Here is a 12,999-nt window from a genome sequence, read left to right as displayed (position 1 = left end):
GCTGGAGTGATAGCACAGTGGGTAATCTGGGTTTGATTCCCAGTGTCCCATATGGTTCCTTGAGCACTGCCAGGGGTAATTCCTGAATGCAGAACCAGGAGCAACCCCTGTGCATCGCTGGGTATGACCCAAAAAGAAAAAGTTGCCCTTTCTTCTCCTACACTCCGCCTATGCAGTCTCAATGACACTTTCTTTCAGATTGAACCTGGGTAAGTTTTTGTTTCCATGGGATACAGGGGAAAGGGAGGTATTCCTGGGCCTTGTTGCAGCTTAACCTGCATTGGCCTTATTGACTTCTTGAGACATGAGCAGGGAAGCCAGTACCCAGGCAGCAGAGAGCTGCCATATCAGACTGGGTGGGTCATCATGAGAACTGCTGATTCTGGGCTAGTGAGTGAGTGATCCAACCTCCAAGTCACTCTCAGCTCTAGGTCAGTCTTCTCCAGCAAACTTAATCTCCTTCTGTCTCCTGAGGCTATTCACAGATCTTCTTTTCAGAGCATTAGGCAGCAGTCTACATACCATCAACTCTACTTAGGACTAATGTCTGTTTATATCAAATTGGCTCCTGAGCTGATATTTTCAGCACCCAGAGCTTTTTTACCCACCCAGAACAGGTTTTTGTTCAGACCCCTACCACAAATAATCTGCAAACTCAAATAAAAAGGTTAGCAGTTACCTGGGTTTCTGCAGGAGTGTGTGCAGCTGAATTCTGGGATGCTACAGGAGAGCTCAGACAGACTTTTCTGCCTGACCCATGGATGATGGACTCTGGCATCATTATCTAATTAAAAGGTAGGTGTGTTATCATCATTATTTTTTTTTGTTTTTTTAAAAAAACTTTTTTATTTTATAAGGTAGTTCACGATATTTGATTTCATTTAATATCCATACACCAATCCCACCACCATTACACCTTCCCAACACCATATTTTGGATGTTCCCATATCTAACCCCAATCTCTGTCCCAAAGTAGAACCGAGATAATATATTTTGTATTGTCTGTTATGAATAACCACTGAAAATGCTATCCATAGAGGAAAGAGTGTGAAGATTGTTCTATTTTGGCAGAGGCCATTAAAACCTTCTATAAGATATCACTAACATGCTGTTGGAGGTTGAGCCTTGCTCCTCTTCCACAATTACTAGATGAACAAGAGGAATTCAGACAGCAGGTCTCAGCACTGCAGGACCCTCAGGTATTCCCCTGCCAACACCTTCCAGGCAGCCTGCAGACACCACAGCATTTTGCAACTGTGCCCTGCTTTTGCTCTGCTCAGAACAGAAAACGGAAACCCTCTAACTAGGATTGCACATCTTTCACTTTCCAGTTGCTCTCAGAAACACTTCACTGCCCATAAAGGGAAACTGAGAGGAGGGTTTGGGTGGAGGTAGAGATAGGGTTAGGGAGGTGTGGCTGGAACTGGACCAGGAAATTGGGTCAGAGACTTTATCCATTTCCATAAAAATAGTGGAGGAGGTGTTCAGCTGAAGGATCCCTGGCTTACAGATTGCCCTGGTCTCATAAGGTGGACAGGGACTTACTCTATGGGGTTCAGCCTACTTTTATGAGATTTTCTTGTGTTTTCTTTGGACAATGGGATCTCAGGGCTTGGAAGATCTCCTTACAATGATATTTGTCTAGTAGGCATAGCATTCGTATTTAGTATATATCATCAATACAGGAACTACAGAAATTGGTCTCAGATCAGTGGGTTTGGGGAATGGGGTGCAGGGGATATTGGTGGATTCTTTTAACCTCTGGAAAAAATGTTTTAACAGATGGTGACAATGCAAAGCAGATGACATTTTGAAAGACAATAATTTGTGTTTTATTTTTAGTTGAGGCGCCATGGTATTTAAATTACATTTGTCATGCGCAAAATTATCTCCTCTCTGGCACCACCAGAATTCCCCGGACTTTCCACATAGACAATGTCACTTTTAGTCCTTCTCTTCCTCTTCTCTGGGGTCCTGGGATACCATCCCATTCTAAATTAAAAGTTCAAAGGGTTATTGTCTTTATGTACTGTCTATCACTTCCATTTGTTTCTATAGCTGTTGCATATGAATAAGATGACCTGGTGTTTGTCTTCTACCTCTGACTATTTTGCTTAACAAGACCTGTTCCAGCTCCACCCAAGTTGTATCAAAAGGCAAAAATTGGTTTCTCTTCACTTGTTCACTTTACATCCATTCGATTTGCTCGAGCAGGCACCAGTAACGTCTCCATACTTCCCTATTGCGTGCTAGTGTAGCCCAGTGGCGTCTGCTCTTTCTAGGAACACGAAGAGCCTCAAATGAGCCCCAAAACTCATTCAAGGTCTTGACGAAGAAGTCTGACCATCTTGTAGGTGGGCGGCCACCTCATGTAAATAGTGCTGTATATGTTCACAAATGTTTGGGCTCTCACCATGTCCACTCAGTGATCAGGCCACTTTCCCACTCAGGTAAACATGGCCAACCCAGGTTCAATCCATGACATCCCATATGGTTCTCCAAGTACAGCCAGGAGAGATTCCTGAGTGCAGAGCCAGGAGTAAGCCCTGGGCACTGCAAGGCACAGCCAAAAATGCAAACAAAAATTTTGCATTTCATTTGTGTGTATGAGGACAAAGTCTCTAATGCTTGCTCAATTACAGCTCCCAACTGTCAATATCTCCTTCCATTTCTATGGAAATTGGGATGTGAAATTCAGTCAGGCTGTTTCTTGCTGGAGAGGGTCAGCATGGGAATTTGGAGTAGAAGAAGTTTACATGGTGAGAGAAAGAACTTGTAACTTTCTGTGGGGAATCCTGCAGAAGGGGAAGCTATTTTCTAAGATATTTAATGGTGTTTCATGCTTTATTTCCAGCAAATATGAGGCTAGATCCAGTCAGAAAATTTGATATATTATGATCCCCACTATCAAAAGGGAGAAACTCAATTTCAAATATTTTCTAGTTTGGATTAGCCCCAGCGGGTATTCAGGATGTTAGTTTGAGAACCAGCTCTCTCCATCTGTCAAGAGTGGTATTGTTGATCCAGGATTCATTGCAACCATCTGTCTTATTAATTAACCTTATTGACATTGGTTTCCAACTACGAGCAACTGTGTATATGGAACTGTTTATATTGGGACAGCGTGAGGAGTTAGTAGTTAAACAAGTCTCTCCTTGTTCTCTAAGATCAAGTATGAGGTCATCTGTTAGCCAAGACTATTTCAGCTAGTGAGTCTAAATATTTATGTAGGTTAACAAGAGACATTGCACTGTCAGTAATAGTAAGTATAAAGGTTTCAGATAAATTCCTAAGTACATCTAGATGGATTTCTACTTGCCTCCAAGAAAATGAAGCCTACCCAAAAGAGATATTCACTTCCATCTGGTAAATAATGATTTATGATGGTGAGTAATAGTAGACAGTTAATACAGTATCTTGTTTCATGTGCAGGGTAAAGAGGAAAGGAATTATTAAGATGCCAGTAAACATTGTGCAAAATATGTCTGTGTCATTTTATGAGCAATCGTATGCTCATAGTATTTCATTATTGTTGCATATTAAGCAATAATGTATTTTCCCTGAAGATTGATCCATCAGACAGCTTTTTCTTTTGCAATTTTTTAATTGATTCTAACCCCTACTGAGGTCAACAAAACATGGAGGGTCATTTGTTAATGACTAATGAATCTATTCAATCGACGGTTTTGCCTGACCAATGTCGCTGTTGTCGCTGTTGTCCCAAAATTGCGAACGGGATCAGACCACCATCTCCTTCATGCAAAATTCTACTTCACAGAGCGGGGAGAAAGGGCTGCAAAGTTTAAAAAGAGAACTCCCAGAACGACCACCAACTGGGAGCTCTTTGGCACTATTGCGGCAACATGAGAAGATGCCATTGTTGACAACATTGATGAGGAATACAATCGACTGGTTCAGCACCTCCATGAATGTGCGAGGAACACCAAGAGAGAGATAGTCACAAAAAAACTCCTGTCTTCGAAAACTCTTGAGCTAATTCGCCAGCGTGGTTTGGTGCATGCCTCAGGCAACCGCAAGCTAACGTCCGAGCTCTCGCAAAGCAGTGCAGAGATGCGATCAAGGAAGACCTCAAAGAGAGAAGAGCAGAAGTACTGGTAGATGCCGCAGAAGCCAGGAAAAGTATTCGTAACGCCCGCCTGTCCTTCGCCAACTATAAGACCAAGATGACTGCCCGCCGACGTCCTGATGGATCCATCACATCCTCCAGAACGGCAATGGAGAAGATTATCCATGACTTCTACTCAAATCTCTTCGATAGCCATGTCCACTTGCCAACATACCAAATTCCACAGGATGGATATGTCGTTCCCAACATTCTCCCTTCTGAAATCCAACACGCCATTTCATCGGTAAAGAAACGAACAGCACCCGGCCCAGACAAGGTCAGACCTGAACACCTGAAGAACCTGCCGTCAGTACCCATCAATACACTGGCTCGGCTCTTCACACGCTACATGTCTGAATGCAAGGTTCCCTCCCAATGGAAAACCAGCAGGACCGTACTACTGTTCAAGAAGGGAGACATCCATGACATTGGCAACTATCGCCAATCTGCCTATTGTCTGTCATCTACAAGTTGTTCACTCGAGTCATCCTAAATAGGATTGGCAGAACACTAGATGAAGGACAACCATGCGAGCAAGCCGGGTTCCGCAAAGGATTCAGCACCATCGACCATATCCACATAATAACCAATCTCATTGAGGTATCTCGGGCGTTCAAGATGTCGCTCTGTTTAACGTTCATTGATTTAAAGAAGGCCTTTGATTCTGTTGAGACGGAAGCGGTCATTGAAGCCCTAGCCAATCAGGGCATTCAAGCCCAATACATCAGGATCCTCCGTGAGCTGTATTGCGGATTCACTACCAGGATCTCACCATTCTACAAAGAAGTAATCATTGATGTCAAGAGAGGGGTGCGGCAGGGTGATACCATTTCACCGAAACTCTTCAGTGCCACCCTCAAGAACATCATGTGACGACTGGAATGGGAAGGAATGGGAGTGAAGATTGATGGTTGGCACTACACCACCTCCACTTTGCTGATGACATTGTTTTAATAACACCAAACATCAGCCAAGCGGCACAAATGCTGGCCGACTTTGACCGTGAGTGTGGAAAGGTAGGACTACAGCTGAATCTTACAAAGACAATGTTTATGAGAAACAGCCTTGTTCCTGATGCCCCATTCGGTCTCAATGGAATGACCATCTCCAAATGCAACAGGTATGTGTACCTAGGTCGAGAAGTCAACATGACAAATGACCTGGCATCCGAGCTGTGCAGGAGGAAGAGAGTGGCTTGGAACACCTTCAACAACGTCAAAGAAATAGCTAAGAGGACGAAGAACCTCCGGCTCTGGTCACATCTCTTTGATTTTACTGTTATTCCTGCATTGAAATATGCCTCAGACACCTGGGCCCTAAGCAAACAAGATGAGAACGCTATTCAGGTCTCCCAAAGAATAATAGAAAGAGCTATGCTTGGAATATCACGTTTCACTCAAATGAGAGAAAGAATCCGGAGTTCCGACATCCGTGGACGATCAAGAATCAGGGACTCTGTCTCATTTGCCAAGGTGTCAAAAATCAGATGGGCTGGTCACGTAATGAGATTTAAAGACGACCACAGGACTAGAGCTGTTACCGACTGGATTCCACAGGATGTCAAAATACCGCGTGGCCGCCCACCTACCAGATGGTCAGACTTCTTCATCAAGATCATAAACTATCAGTTTGAGGCTCTTCATGTTCCCAGAGAGAACCGATGTCATTGGGCTACACTAGCACGCGACAGGGACAAATGGAGATGTTACTGGCGCCCGCTCGAGCAAATCGATGACTAACGGGAAGTTAAGTGATTATGTGAATGAATCCATTGTGAGATATATCAATTTTCACAAATTTTCTTTTACTGAAATATTTTTTATCATTTAATTTGGCCATTTTTTATAACAAGAAATGTAAAAACCAAACTATTTTATGCCTGTAAGGGATCAGACTAGGGGTTTAGGTGGAAGTAAAGGCCCTCCTATTGATCATCGATTTGCTCGAGCGGGCCCAGTAACGTCTCCATTGGAGACTTTGTTGTTACTGTGTCTGGCATATCGAATACTCTCGGTAGCTTGCCGGGCTCTCCGAGAGGGGCGGAGGAATCGAAGTCGGGTCGGCCATGTTGGCCGCGTGTAAGGCGAACACCCTACCTGCTGTGCTATCGCTCCAGCCCTCAAGCTTTAGGTGGAAAACTGGGGATAATGATGGAGGGAGGGTCCCATTGGTAGTGGGATTGATGTTGAAACACTGAATGCTGGAAACAGCATTATAAACAACCTTGAAAACTGTGGCATTTAAAATCAAATTAAAAACTAACCATCTATTGCAAAGCTATTGACATTTGAGTTTTAGACACACATATTCCAGCACCAATCTCACCACCAGGGTCAACATTCCTCCATCAGTGTTTCCAGATTACTAACTTTCCTCCCCCCGGACCCCTCTTGGCATCCTCAACAAGCACATTTCTAAGTTTGGTTGTTGAAGTTTGGATCTCATGTTTGTCAACTCTGTTATTTGGATATTTAGCTATTCCACACCTCTATACCAGTAATGTAAGTCCTCTTAATCCCTATCCGCCATTAGGAAGTAAGGCATGAGCCAAGGAGGATTTAATGAATACTGCACTGTAGCACTGTCCTCCCATTGTTCACCGATCTGCTTGATCAAGCACCAGTAGCTTCTGCATTGTGAGACTTGTTGTTACTGTGTTTGGCATATCAAATACACCACTGGGAGCTTGCCAGGTAGCTACTGCCAGATAGCCACGGGGAGCATGGTAAGCTACTATCGGTAGCTTGCTGGGCTCTCCAAGAGGGGTGGCGGAATCAAACCTGGGTCAGCTGGGTTGACCGCATGCAAGGCAAATGCCCTATCCACTGTGCTATTGCTCCAGTCCTCCAAAGACACACACAGAAGCTTAATGATGACTCAGACCCAATGGCAGAGAAGCAAGTGAGTCCCTGTGTGGGGACCCCAGAAATAAGCACACAGGATGCAGCAAGGGGCCCTGAGTCCAGCACAGGACACTGTCCCTCCTGCTCAGGCCTCCAGTGTCCAGACCTGGCACAGCAAAGCTCCCCTGAGACTGCTGTGAATACACTTGTGAGAAACAGGATGGCACCTCTGTCCTTTTTTTACATGATAATGACATGTTCTATGTGATTTTTCTCATCTAGACAGCAGAATGCGATGAGGACAGTGTAGCAGTCCTGCCAAGTGTGCTCAAACCCACCAAAAACTTCTGAACTCTGACACATTGAGAGTGGTCCTCTGAGAATGAGTCCAATTTGGCTTGGCTCATTTAAACATAAGACATGCAGCTAGACAGACCCTATGTTCCCGTCAGCAAATTTACTGTGGGGAAATTATGAAACTAGGTTTTGAACTGTAAAGGTCACTAGAAAAGCCACTTTGAGTGTTTCTACAGGAAAAGAATCCTCTAACTAAAACCCTAAAGTTGTGATAGTGCCCTGGGAAAAAGAGTTTATGTCATAGAATATAGTGGGTTTTATGGGCTGGAGCAATAATACAGAGGGTAGGGCACTTGTCTTGCACACAGCTGACCTAGATTCAATCCCTGGTGTCCCATATGGTCTCCAAGAACCATCAGTAGTAATTTCTGAATGCAGAGTTAGAAATGAACCCTGAGAACTGCCAGATGTGACCCCTAAACAATAGCAAAACAAAACAAAGAAAGAATATAGTGCATGTGAATGTACAACCAGGAAAGAATAGAATAGCAGGATACAGCAAAGTTCATGATGAATAGATGAAAGCTGCAAATATGTGGCCTGAGAATACATAGATTAAAACAGTTCAGGGGCTTTAGTGGATGTAGAGAGCAATGTAGGTGAAAATAGAATATGAAACTGAAAAGACTTTATGGGTTAATGATTCCTGACGATTGACTATGTGAAATAACCTACACATACTTTGATGTTCATATGTATATTGAATGTTACTATGAGCCCCGACCAGGGCTCCGGCAGCTGAAGACCTCCAGGACCAGACACCACCATGCTGAGACCACTCTCCGCACACCTGAAGGTACCGGCAGAGGGACAAAGCCACGTGGGTTCCGGGGCCGAGATCTCCAAGCCTACTCGAATTGGAGTCGAGCATCCTCCACCCAGATCCTCCAAATTCCAGTAGGCAGGGGTCACACACACCAACTGGCCCCCTGGCGCCGTGTAATCCCATCAGCGGCCAAGACTCAGAGACTATAAAAACCAGATCCCGGACATCTTATTATGACATCTCATTTCCACTTTGACAAACTGGCAGGCTACCGAATGTAGCCTGCCCACACGGCAGAGTCTGGAAAAATCCCTGTGTCATACCCAATATGCCAAATACCAGTAACAATGATGGGTCTCATTCTCCTAAAGAGCCTTGAATATAATCTCAGGGCTAGGATGAAGGAGACCTTATTGGGGCCTGCTCGAAGGAATCGATGAATAACAGGATGATCTGTGATCTGTGATCTGTGATGCTTATCAACTGTCCTTAATCTCTGTGTCACTTTAAACAGAGACTCACATGTTTAAATTGGTGTAAGAGTAATATTGTATTGAAATAATGTTGTTTATTAAATGATGGTTGCCAGGTGACCCTATGGCCTGGAAAGTCCCTGTGGCTTCTTTTTCTCCTAATGTGTTTGTCTCTTTCTCTGTAACTAGCCCTGCTGGTCTGGACTGTCGAGTCAGTTTGGCAGAATTCACATGTCAGAGGAATTATCTGGAAGTTTGAGCTATGGCTGTTAAAAGAGGTCTGTGGGGTAAGCTGAGAGGGCCTGGAGGCGAATCCTTAAATTTGGAGAGGGGTCCCACCAGCGGATCCTTAAATTTCGAGAGGGGGCCCACCTAATATTAAGATGGAAGGGGACGGTTTTGGGATGTTGGTACAATAAACAATTATTGAGGAGATCTTTAGGACAATGAGGGAAATTTTCTAGGCCCACATGACAGGTTTACAGAGGTCTGAGTTTTCAAAAAGTGCCATAAAGTCTTGATATTCAGGACCTCAGACTACTTTCCTTCTTCTGGTGAAAAGATATAGTTGGAGAAAGAAGTTGGTGGTCAGAGTTCCAGTAAAGGACTATTGTAACCTTATCCCCAAGTTTATTTTTGGGTCATTTGACATAGCTTTTTTTTTTAATGCTTGGGGACCATATTTAATCCAGTTGTTAGAGTCACTTCAGAGATTGGACTAATAGTCTTATAAATTGGAGTTGACTTATTCCAGAGCATTTGGAACGTCACATGTCAGAGAGCCTTAACAGCAAGATCATGCACATCTGGATCCATACTGTCAATACACCAATAATAATAAATCTGTTGTTATATGTTATCTACTGCAATGAAGGTTCAAAATCAACCCTCATGGTTATAGTACTTCAGATGTCTGGCACAAGAATACTTGTCTAGAAATAAGAGAGGACACTAGGAAATTAAAACACCTGCCCTGCTTATAGATAGGGAGAATTAACACTATCAAAATGTCAATGCTCCCCAAAAGACTATACAGATTTAATGTGGTTTCTATAAGGATACCCATAACATTCTTCAAAGGAATAGACAAAATACTCCTGAAATTCACATGGAACAATAAACCCTCAAGAATAGCTAATGACTCAGAAAGAAAGGGATAGACATAGAAAGATTGCATTCATCTGGGGAACATAAAGTAACAAAATAGGAGATTAACACCCAAGAATGGCCAAAATTAGTACCAGGAACTTTGCTCCATGGCTTGGAGGCCAGCAATACATGCTAGGGGAAAAGTCAGCTCAGATAGAGAAGGGACCACCAAATAAAGGTTGTTGGGAATCCTCCCAGGATGGGAGAAGCATGCTGAAAGTAGACTATAGACCAAACATGATTGTCACCCATTGCGTCTTTTGCAAACCACAACACCCAATAAGAGAGAGAGAACAAAAGGGAATGCCCTGCCACAGAGGCAGGTTGATATGGGGGGTTAGGGTGTGGGAGGGATACTGGGATCCATGGTGGTGGGAAATGGGCACTGGTGGAGGGATGGGTATTTGATCATTGTAAAATTGAAACCCAAGCACAAAAATTTGTAAGTCTACAGCTGTACCTCATGATATCTCACTAATAAAAGTTTTTTAAAAAAGAAAGAATAGCTAAAGAAATCCTTGGGGAAAAGAAGATAGATGGAATCACTTTCCTCAACTTCAAACTGTAATACAAGACAGTGGTAATTAAAACAGCATGCCTGGAAGGTATGGTGCCGCCAGCAGGTCAGTCTGTACCTGTGAGGTGAGTGCATCAGCAGCCTGATGGTGCCTTCAGACTTCCAGATACCCCAAAATTGCTGCTGTGTCTTTGGCCAGACCCCAAAAACTTGGGGCAAAGTTTACCAAGAAAGTAAACAGCCAAAAGTTAGGTATGTGGGAAACACACCCACAATCCACCTCCAACTCCGCTATATAATTGGAAGCATGGCCCCTCTGGTTCCTGATTGAACTGCTTAATGGCCATGATCCCAGAGACTCAGAAACAAATCTTGAAACCTAACGGCTTTTGGCAGAAATGTGTCCAGTCCCTTCAGTGGGTTGCAGGAGCTGGGCCACCCCAGGTGTGAATAGGTTTCGTACCTTGGCCTGTTCCCCCTGGAGACCTGGTGGCTGCTATCCTCCAGAGGCCACTGGACAACCAGGTTTGGGCCCACAGTGACGAGACACGTGGGGCCTCATGGGATGGGGGTGGAGCCGGCCCTTTCCTCCCTGTCCCAATGAGACCCCGAGTCATAGCCCATGAACCACCTTTCTGGCTCCTGATCAAGCTGCTTAATGGCCATGATCCCAGAGACACAGAAACAAATCTCAAAACACAACGGCTTTTGGCAGTAATGCTTTCAGACCCTGCAGTATGTTACTGTTGCCAGGCCACCCCAAGGGGAAAGAGTGCTGTCCCTCTGCCTGCTCCCACTTGGCGACTCGGTGGCAGACATACGCCAGAGGCCATTGGACTGTAAGGTTTGGACCCGCAGTGACGAGACACACGGGACCTCATGGGAGGGTGGTGGAGCCAGCTCTTTCATCCCTGTCCCAATGAGACCCTGAGTTGCCGCCAACAAATGTCCTTTCTGGCTACTGATCAAGCCGTTTAATGGCCATGATCCCAGAGACTCAGAAACAAATATTGAAACCTAGCGGACAAATGCATCCAGTCCCTCCAGTAGGTTACTGGTGCTGGTCCACCCCAAGTGGGAATAGGTTTCGTGCCTTGGCCTGTTCCCTCTGGTGACCCGGTGGCCACCATCCTCCAGAGGCCACTGGACAGTCAGGTTTGGGCCCGCAGTGACAAGACATGTGGGGCCTCATGGGATGGGGCTGGAGCCGGCCCTTTCCTCCCTGTCCAACAAGACTCAAGTCGTCATCCACAAACGGCCTCTCTGGCTCTTGATCAAGCTGTTAACGGCCATGATTCCAGAGACTCAGAAACAAATCTCAGAACCCAGCAGGTTATGGCAGAAATCCCTCCAGATTTAATTGTTAAAATCTTGTAATTTCAAAATCGTGCTGCTACTACTGCAGCCACGTGACATCATAAGTTATTCATAACCAGCAATAGAAAATAAATTGTCTACTGTTGCCTTTTCAGTAGATCTGAGTGTTGGGGTAAAGTCCCAAATAATATGGTGGGTCTGATGTCAAAATATTGAATGTAATCAAAGTAGAGAGAGATTGATGTGGAAATCATCTGCCCCAAAGGTAGGGGAAGGGTGTGGGATGGGGATATACAGGGGTATTGGGGGGTGGAGAATGGGCATTGGTGAAAGTACGGGTGTTTCATTGTATGACGGAGACTTAAACCCAAAAGCTTAGTAACTGCTCTCATGGTGATACAATAAATAAAATTATAGAAAATGAAAAAAAAAACCCAGCATGGTATTGACTAGAAAAAAACACATACCAAAGGAACGGTGTTGAATATTCTGTCACAGTCTCTCAAATATATGGTCACTTAATCTCTGATAAGGGAGAAGGAAATGTGAAGTGGAACAAGGAAATCCTCTTCATTAAGTGGTGCTGGGAAAACTGGACAGCTACCTGCAAAAAAATGAACTCTGACCTCTGTCTAATGCCTGGCACAAAAGTCAGGTCAAAGTGGATTAAAGACCTCAGTATTAGACCTTAATCCATAAGGTATATGGAGGAAAATGTAGGCATAATCCTCCATGACATTGAATCTAATGGCACCTTTAAGGATGAAACACCAATAACCCAGCAAGTGGAAATAAATATAAGCAAATGGGATTACATTTAACTAAGAAGCTTCTGCGCCTCAAAAGAAATAGTGACTAAAATAGAGAAAGAGTCCACAGAATGGGAAAAAATATTCACCCAACACCCATCAGACAGGGGCTTAATGTCCAGGATATACAAGACATTAGTAGAATTGCACAATTAAAAAGCCTCTAACCCCATCAAAAACTGGGAAGAAGAAATGAATAGAAGCTTCCTCCAAAAATAAATACAAATGGTCAAGAGGCATATGAAAAAATGCTCTACAATGTTAATCATCATGGAGATGCAAATCAAAACTACAATGAGATATCATATTATACCACAGAAACTGACACACACCAAAAAGAACAAGAACAACCAGTGCTGGCACAGATGTGGGGAGAAAGGGACTCTCATTGTTGGTGGGAAGGCTGACTGGTCCAGCCATTTTTGGAAAATAATATGGGCGTTCCTTAAAAAATTAGAAATTGAGGTTCCATATGACCCTGCAATACCACTACTAGGAATATATCCCGAGGGTGCAAAAAAGCACAGTAAAAATGACATCTGCACTTGTATGTTCATTGCAGTACTGTTCACAATAGCTAGAATCTAGAAATAACTTGAGTGCCTGAGAACAGACAACTGGTTAAAGAAACCTTGGTACATC

General features: G+C 44.0%; 1 protein-coding gene across 1 annotated transcript in view; it reads right to left on the bottom strand.

Annotated features, from left to right (window-relative positions):
* Nucleotides 1–12,999, bottom strand: part of LOC130028780 (C-type lectin domain family 2 member D11-like) — a 251,271-nt gene that overhangs the window by 12,575 nt on the left and 225,697 nt on the right. The window lies entirely within an intron of this gene.

This window comes from Sorex fumeus, unplaced genomic scaffold (assembly GCF_029834395.1).
Source record: "Sorex fumeus unplaced genomic scaffold, SorFum_2.1 ptg000003l, whole genome shotgun sequence".
NCBI classification, from domain to species: Eukaryota; Metazoa; Chordata; class Mammalia; order Eulipotyphla; family Soricidae; genus Sorex; species Sorex fumeus.
The sequence above is the reverse complement of the archived record's forward strand: the minus strand, read 5'-3'. Positions and strand labels throughout refer to the sequence as shown.